The sequence below is a fragment of the Leptodactylus fuscus genome, chromosome 4 (assembly GCF_031893055.1).
Source record: "Leptodactylus fuscus isolate aLepFus1 chromosome 4, aLepFus1.hap2, whole genome shotgun sequence".
In the NCBI taxonomy this organism is placed as follows: Eukaryota; Metazoa; Chordata; class Amphibia; order Anura; family Leptodactylidae; genus Leptodactylus; species Leptodactylus fuscus.
In genome coordinates this window covers 202602354-202611611 of record NC_134268.1, presented here as the reverse complement: position 1 = coordinate 202611611, position 9258 = coordinate 202602354, and positions in this window count along the sequence as shown.

Genomic DNA, 9258 nt, shown 5'->3' with positions numbered 1-9258 from the left:
TTTTCTTCCTCCTTAGAATGTCTTCTTCTTCCTCCACTGTTCCGCCTAGAAGGAAGGCTACTTCCAAAAGGAAGCATCTGGCGTGCGCTTCTTGTAGAGTGCCGCTGCCTGATGACTCCCAATATCGCTTCTGTCAGGGGTGCAGGGCCCCCTCTGTTGAAACAACTCCCATGCGAGAGATGGTGTCCTGGGTGAAGGGGTACGTCCAGGACTCCATGAAAAGAATGGAAGCCGTCTCCCTGGCCAAGAGGCCACGGCTGGATTGCGAATTGTCCCTGCCGCCTCTGGAAAAGCTGCGCCTCAGGGATGTGGAGTCGTCTTCTAGTACGGAGGAGGAGAAGGAGATTTTTCCCCTGGACAAAATGTCCAGAGTATTCAAGACCCTAAGAATCAGAGACCGGGAAGGCGGGGAAGGCTCTAGCCGTAGGTCTCGTACCTTCAGGCCCTCTTCGGAGATGCTCCGCCTGATGGAGGGCGAATGGAGGCACCCGGAGAGATCCTTTGCGCCATCCACACGCTTCAAGGCACTTTTTCCCGTCTCTGAGAGTCAACTAAAGGCGTGGGGTCCCCCGCCAAAGGTGGACGTCGCCGTGGCCAAGTTATCAAGGCGCTCCATCCTTCCATCAGAGGACGGCTCGGGCCTCAGGGACCCCATGGATCGCCGAGTCGAAGGATCTTTGAGGCGTGTATATTCGTCCGCCTCTGCCCAGGCCTCTTTGGGCATGGTCGCGAATGAGGTAGCAACTGGCTTACGCGCAGAACTGTCATCCCTGGCCAAGGACATCGATTCCGGCGTGGATCGTGATGATCTCCTCGCGGCAGTGTCCGACATCACGCTGTTGGTGGATCACCTGACAGAAGCTACCCATTTTCAGACCCGTCTGGCGGCTAGATCCATGGCACTGGCTACTGTGGCTCGCCGACCCCTATGGCTGAAGCCCTGGAAGGCTGACCTTACTTCCAAAAATAGCCTCTGTGGTCTCCCCTTTGAGCCCGGACGGCTGTTCGGAAGGGAGCTCGACCACATCATGGAAGGCTGGGCCGACTCTAAGAGCAAGAACCTGCCACAGCCCCTTGAAGGTCGGAGTACCTCCTTTTGAGGAAGAGGCACTCGAAGAGGCACCAGAGGCCAGCGGCGATCCGGGAAAGGAAGAGGTCGGGGCTCATCTCGTGGCCGTAAGAATGCCCCCTTCTAATTCCCTCTCAGTACCCCCCCCCCTTCCTACTCCCCCCCCCCCCTGGGGTGGGCGGTCGTCTTTCCCACTATGTGGAGGCCTGGCGGCAGAATATTCGGGACCCCTGGGTCATCCAGATGATCCAGGAAGGTTATAAAATTAATTTTGTTTCCCAGCCGCCAGAGAAGATGGTAAGAACCCGCCCTCTTCAGGGCCCCAAACAACTTCATCTGGAGAGATTGATTCAGGAGTACGTGGACAAGGCCGCGCTAGAGATGGTTCCTCGCGCAGAACAAGGCACAGGCGTCTACTCTCCAGTCTTCTTGGTCCCCAAGCCATCAGGCGAGTGGCGTATGATCATCGATCTCAGGTATCTGAATCACTTCATCCGCAGGCTGCGGTTTCGCATGGAAACCATAAGGTCAGTACTACCTTTCATGCACCCTGGAGATCACTTCGTCACTCTGGACCTGAAGGACGCCTACCTCCACGTACCCATCTTTCTGGCACACCGAAAGTTCCTAAGGATTGCCGTAGACATGCAGGGGAAAGAGGCGCACTTCCAGTTCACAGCCCTCCCGTTCGGCATATCCTCCGCCCCCACACCTTCACAAAGGTCATAGCTCCGGTCGCTGCCGCCCTGCGCCTTCAAGGCATATTCATAGTCCCGTACCTGGACGACTGGCTTCTGAAGGCTCATTCAAAGGAGGTTCTTACCACGCAGGTGCAGACCGTCGTAGCTCTACTAGACAAGCTGGGGTGGCTGGTAAACTGGCAGAAGTCAGTGATGGTGCCATCAACACGAGTTTAGTTCCTGGGACTTATTCTAGACTCTCTCAACATGACGGTCTCTCTACCCTCTCCTCGCAAAAGGAAAATTGCTCGGGCGGCACATCATTTGTCTTCCACACGGAAGGTCACCATCAGGAAGGCGATGAAGGTCCTCAGATTGATGTCCGCTGCCCTAGATGCAGTTCCTTGGGCCCTATGGCATATGCGCCCTCTACAGAACGAGATCTTGAGAGTCTGGAATCACAGTCCTTCAGGTTTACAGAAGCCAATCCAGTTAACCATCAGCACCTGGCAAACCTTGCCCTGGTGGACCCATCTGCGAGATGGGAAGTCCTCGGTCCAGCCCGCCTGGACCCTGTTGACTACAGATGCCTCCCTCACAGGCTGGGGAGCTCATCTGGGGGAGACCCCGGTTCAAGGTACATGGAATCAGCGGGAGAGGACGCACTCATCCAACTGGCGCGAGCTTACCGCAGTTCATCGAGCCCTTCTGTCATTTGCACCACTTCTACGAGGGAAAGCGGTCAAAGTAAGATCAGACAATCTGACGACAGTCCACTATATCAACAAGCAGGGAGGAACCAGGTCCCCCTCGCTCATGCAAGTCACCAACCTGATCTTCTCCTGGGCAGAACGAAACCTCTCCCAGCTGGCCGCGGTACATATCCAGGGCCGCCTGAACATCCTAGCGGATCAACTCAGCAGAGGCCGGCCGACCGCAGGCGAATGGTCCCTGAACCAGGACATCTTCCACTACCTGACCAGGAGGTGGGGTCTCCCCGAGGTGGATCTGATGGCCACCCAACACAATGCCAAAGTAGAAAGGTTTTGCTCCCTGTACCGGGAAGACAACCCTTTGGCTGTGGATGCCCTGTCAATACCATGGAGGTTCGAACTGGCATACGTGTTCCCTCCCATCCCGATGATACCGAAGGTATTGGCGAAACTCAGGCAGGACCAGACTTCGGCAATAGTGATCATGCCGTTCTGGCCAAAAAGGGCATGGTTCACCGACCTTATCCTTATGAGTCGGGGGAACTACTGGAGGCTTCCACCAGTCAGGAACCTGGTGTCACTGAACAGTCGGCCGTGCCTGGGCCTAGACAAATTCAACCTCACTGCCTGGAGGCTAACCGCGCCATACGCGCAGACAGAGGATTGTCCCAGGGAGTGCTAAGTACCTTAGCCCATTCAAGAGCAGAGGCAACCAATCAGAGCTACCAAAGGATTGCCCGGATATTCCGAGATTGGTGTACAGGCAGCCACCACGATCCAGACAGAGATGCAGTCCTAGAGTTCTTACAGAACGGCTTGGAGAGAGGACTAGCACCTGCCACCCTCAAGGTTCAAGTGTCAGCTCTATCTGCTCTCCTGGAGACACGGTTATCACAAGATCCTCTTGTCAAACAGTTCCTTAGGGGGGCTGCCAGGCTCCGCCCCCAGGTACGGCCCCCTGTCCCCAGGTGGGACCTGGCCGCGGTTCTACAAGGGCTATGTGCGCCCCCCTTCGAACCATTATCTGAAGTGGACTGGAAGTACCTGTCATTTAAAGTGACCTTTCTGTTGGCAATAACCTCCGCCAAGATGGTTGGCGAATTGCAGGCTCTAGCAGCCTCCGAACCTTTCATAACTTTCTTTCCTGACAGAGTACAGCTAAGGTTCGTCCCAGGATTCTTGCCGAAGGTACCCACACTTCAGAACACCAATCAAGTGATCACCCTACCGGGGTTCTTTCCCTCCCCTGCCACTGAGCAGGAGGAGAAGCTACACACACTGGATCTGGTAAGAGCACTACGTATCTACCTGGATCGTACAGCACCGTTCCGAAGATCAGAGAATCTTCTGGTTAATGTGTTTGGCCACAATAGAGGCGCTAAAGCATCAAAGGTAACCCTGTCTAGATGGATCAGAGAAGCTATCAGCTGTTCCCTACGGGCTCAGAATCTTCCTGTTTCAGATTTCCTACGAGCCCATGCCACCCGATCAGTGGCGACATCATGGGCAGAGACACGGTTCCTCTCTCTAGAGCAGATATGTGCTGTAGCCTCTTGGAGCTCACAGCTGACTTTTGCCAAACACTACAGATTGGACTGGCGTACGGCCGATGCTACAGCATTTGGGCACTCCGTCTTGGTATCAGCCTGCCAGGAGGTCCCGCCCTAGGGGAGATAATACTTGCTAAATCCCCAGTTGTGCTGCTGTTGGGCGTAGGGGGAAAGAAAGATTATGAATGATAATCTGTTTTCCCTTAGCCCAAACAGCAGCACAAGGCTCCCTCCCTAAGAGGTGCTATTGTACAGATTTTGAGTATGTGTGTGTAGCTCTTGGCATAGATTGCTCTGTATATCATACTTGTTACTAACACAAGGGAGGAGCATGTCTTCCGGCCTCTTATAGAGGTCAAAAGCTGTTAGGTAATTAAAAATTCCACCTGTCCTAACAGCTCATAGGGGCAGAAATACCCCAGTTGTGCTGCTGTTTGGGCTAAGGGAAAACAGATTATCATTCATAATCTTTCTTTCATTGCAGGTATTTGCTAAAATCAAAAAAGTTCATTTTATTTCTCATTAATGTGCACTCAGCACCCCATCTTGATAGAAAAAAAACACAAATGTAGATCTTTTTGCAAATTTATAAAAAAAAAAAAGAAAAACTGAAATATCACAGTGAAAAAGTGATAAATACCACTCCAGGACATACCTCCGCCGACTGGGAGTGCGGGACACGACCCTGAATCCGGGAATGTCCCACAGAATCCAGGACAGTTGGGAGGTATGAGAAATCCTATCTGCTTAAAAAGCGGTTACTCGCGGAAACCTGAAGACCCTATAGACTATGATAGTGTCCGCACGGGTTTCCACCCAGTTTTTGCTGATTTTATTCTGAAATCCACCTACTTTAAGCAGAAAGGGGGATGAAGCACCTGAACGCTAGTGTGAACCAACTCTAACAGATTGCTGTGGGATCCGGGTGTTACACCCTGACCAATCTGATACTGATATGTGATGACCTATTGTTAGGATTGGGTCCTGCAGAGTTCTCTCTCAGCGTACAGCGCCACCTGCGGGTCAATCTAACTCTGGCCCTCGGCCTCGGGTAGTGAGGTGTCTGGAGTGTAAGTCCAGCTTGCGGCCTACTGAGCATGCTCAGACTTTTTGGAGCCGCTCACAAGCTAAGTGCCATTTCTTCCCTATTCAGCATGAGCGGTGAGGTCATGGCCACTGCCCCTATTGGGTGGGGACTTCCCTTTAAATAGTGTGAGCCGACGCCCGCCCGGCACTCACACTTTGACTGAAGTTTGCTAATGACAGTAGTTCAGGGCTAGGCTCCAGTATCCAGGCAGGTGTTCAGACTAGGCCTCTGTGTGGGGTTTCTTTAGCCTCTATCTGCACTGTAGTTAGTACCTGTAAATCCTGAACTGTCAGCCCTACACTAGGCTAGGAGCAGTGGGCTCTGTTCCAGCCTGAGGCGTTGACAGCATGTGTGGTCTCTGAGTTAGCCTCTTTATACTGTCAAACTTCCTGTGTACTCCTAGCTGTTGCAGGAGCATGTTTTGTTGCTGAACAGGGGTGATGGTTAACCCTTGGCAGCCTTGCTGTTTCAGCTGTACTGTGCACCTGTCCGGTGAGGTTAACTGGCAGGGTGTTGTTGCAGCTTGTTCACATTGTATACCGCGCCACATGATTGCCAGTGTAGTTTAACTGGTAGTACGCTGTTCAGACTTACAGCCACCCATGTGGGCCTGTGGACCTCGCTGCAGTGTCTGCAGACTAGCGATTCTGTAGGTAAAGTTTATTATTTTTTACAGTCCTATGAAAAAGTTTGGGCACCCCTATTAATCTTAATCATTTTTTGTTCTAAATATTTTGGTGTTTGCAACAGCCATTTCAGTTTGATATATCTAATAACTGATGGACACAGTAATATTTCAGGATTGAAATGAGGTTTATTGTACTAACAGAAAATGTGCAATATGCATTAAACCAAAATTTGACCGGTGCGAAAGTATGGGCACCCTTATCATTTTATTGATTTGAATTCCCCTAACTACTTTTTACTGACTTACTGAAGCACAAAATTGGTTTTGTAACCTCAGTGAGCTTTGACCTTCATAACCAGATGTATCCAATCATAAGAAAAGGTATTTAAGGTGGCCAATTGCAAGTTGTTCTCCTATTTGAATCTCCTCTGAAGAGTGGCATCATGGGCTACTCAAAACAACTCTCAAATGATCTGAAAACAAAGATTGTTCAACATAGTTGTTCAGGGGAAGCATACAAAAAGTTGTCTCAGAGATTTAACCTGTCAGTTTCCACTGTGAGGAACATAGTAAGGAAATGGAAGACCACAGGGACAGTTCTTGTTAAGCCCAGAAGTGGCAGGCCAAGAAAAATATCAGAAAGGCAGAGAAGAAGAATGGTGAGAACAGTCAAGGACAATCCACAGACCACCTCCAAAGAGCTGCAGCATCATCTTGCTGCAGATGGTGTCACTGTGCATCGGTCAACTATACAGCGCACTTTGCACAAATAGAAGCTGTATGGGAGAGTGATGAGAAAGAAGCCATTTCTGCACGTACGCCACAAATAGAGTTGCCTGAGGTATGCAAAAGCACATTTGGACAAGGCAGCTTCATTTTGGAAACAAAAATTGAGTTGTTTGGTTATAAAAAAAAGGCGTTATGCATGGCGTCCAAAAAGAAACAGCATTCCAAGAAAAACACATGCTACCCACTGTAAAATTTGGTGGAGGTTCCATCATGCTTTGGGGCTGTGTGGCCAATGCCGGCATCGGGAATCTTGTTAAAGTTGAGGGTCGCATGGATTCCACTCAGTATCAGCAGATTCTTGAGAATAATGTTCAAGAATCAGTGACGAAGTTGAAGTTACGCCGGGGATGGATATTTCAGCAAGACAATGATCCAAAACACCGCTCCAAATCCTCAGGCATTCATGCAGAGGAACAATTACAATGTTCTGGAATGGCCATCCCAGTCCCCAGACCTGAATATCATTGAACATCTGTGGGATGATTTGAAGCGGGCTGTCCATGCTCGGCGACCATCTAACTTAACTGAACTTGAATTGTTTGTCCAAAATACCTTTATCCAGGATCCAGGAACTGATTAAAAGCTACAGGAAGCGACTAGAGGCTGTTATCTTTGCAAAAGGAGGATCTACTAAATATTAATGTCACTTTTCTGTTGAGGTGCCCATACTTTTGCACCGGTCAAATTTTGGTTTAATGCATATTGCACATTTTCTGTTAGTACAATAAACCTCATTTCAATCCTGAAATATTACTGTGTCCATCAGTTATTAGATATATCAAACTGAAATGGCTGTTGCAAATACCAAAATATTTAGAACTAAAAATGATTAAGATTAATAGGGGTGCCCAAACTTTTTCATAGGACTGTATATATATATACACCTATCCTGTGAATAAGTCATCAGAATTCAATTTCCCTGGGTCTCAGACAACCCCTTTAACCATGTAAAATTTTGGATAAAACATGCCACAAGAATTTACTTGCATCTATATTCTTATTCACATGATTCCAAGTATGTTCGTCTTATCATGCTGACTCCTGCAGCCCAAGCATAAACACTACCCAGCAAAAGGGTGTCAGGATCCCTGTTCCATGTCCTCATGGTCAGCTGCTCCACTGACCTGAGTGTGTTGTTGGTGCAATATTTGAGCAGTTTGGGCCTCACTGTTGTTTTTGCCCAGGGCCATACTTTATGTAAGACTGGCCCTGCTACAGGTGACTCTTCATGTGCTTCCCACTGGAGACTGGCAGACATGGAAGGGCTAGAGGTTGTGCATTGGTGAAGATTGTAGCTTCAGGCCTGGATTCATTCTTACCCCTTAAACCTGATGCTACTACTAAGTCACTATGGCAGTCACACGTGTGTCATCCTAAACTGCAGTTCTACAAGCTCGCGAATTGAAGTGTCATGTAGAGTTTAGTAGCAGGTCAGTCCCCAGCTTATACATTATACATGTCAGGCTGCTCACACCAGAGCTCATTGTCCTGATAACACATTGTCGCTATCAGGTTATGTGTGTTATGTAATATTGCTTTACTCTTCAATTAAATGCAAAGGAATGCAAAAAAATAGAAAAAAATCAGGGCACTCACCAGCCAGTAGTAAAATTCACCAAACTTTAATAATCTTCCATAAAAATAGGCACTTGAACAGCATTTATAGACGGGGGTAGGGTAGATGGAATGTAGAAGAAATGAAGCTGCATGAAGCTGCAGCTTCATTTCTTCTACATTCCATCTACCCTACCCCCGTCTGTAAATGCTGTTCAAGTGCCTATTTTTATGGAAGATTATTAAAGTTTGGTGAATTTTACTACTGGCTGGTGAGTGCCCTGATTTTTTTCTATTTTTTTGCACTATATTGGACTATTTGTTTAACAGTGAGCACAACCTGAATGCCAGATCATCTAGTTTGAGATCCAGTGATTTGGTGTATGTTCACACTCACAGAACGGTGCCGCTGCTTTTGAACTTTTTTGCATTTAAATGCAAAGGAAATTTACTCTGGTGTTCTGTTATATCAATTGAATAATATTACTAAGATGCACTAGGTGCCGTGTTGTTAATGGAGTCAGAGTATAACTGTGCCCCTGTCATCTCCAGGAAAGGAGTAGCACTTGTAAGGTGCTCTAAATATGAATTGGCCAAAGAGATACATGTACTGAAGGAAATGACAGCCCTCTACTGGAGAGGAAATATAATTGCATTATCAGATGGAATAGAGATGAGCGAACACTATTCGAAACAGCCATTTCGAATAGCACTGCTCCCCTAGAAATGAATGGAAGTTCTCTCGCAGCACTGGGGGCGGGCCCGAGCGCTATCACAGCACTGGGAGCATCCCCAATGCTGCAAAAGAACTCTGTGCATGCCCACAGGCCACAAGAAAATGGACTCTTACTTATTGTGTAAGCGGCCATTTTTCTTGTGGCTGCGGGCATGCACAATCGGCTCGGCCGAGGCCTACATGTTTTACCGCGTGCGCCGGAAGAAGATGTGTGAAGAGGACGTTCCTGAAGGAGATATAGGTGTTGCTGGAGACTTCTCTAGCAGCACTGGGGACACCCCCAGTGCTGTTTAAGCGCTGGAGCCCGCCCCCAGTGCTGCGAGAGAACTCATATGCATACCAACGAAAACCGGGATTTCTACAGAACGGCGGCATGAAGAACAGATCTAAGGGTGAGAGAAGAATAGCATCTCTTATGGCTATTCCTACGTGCCAACGAGAAAAAAATGTGT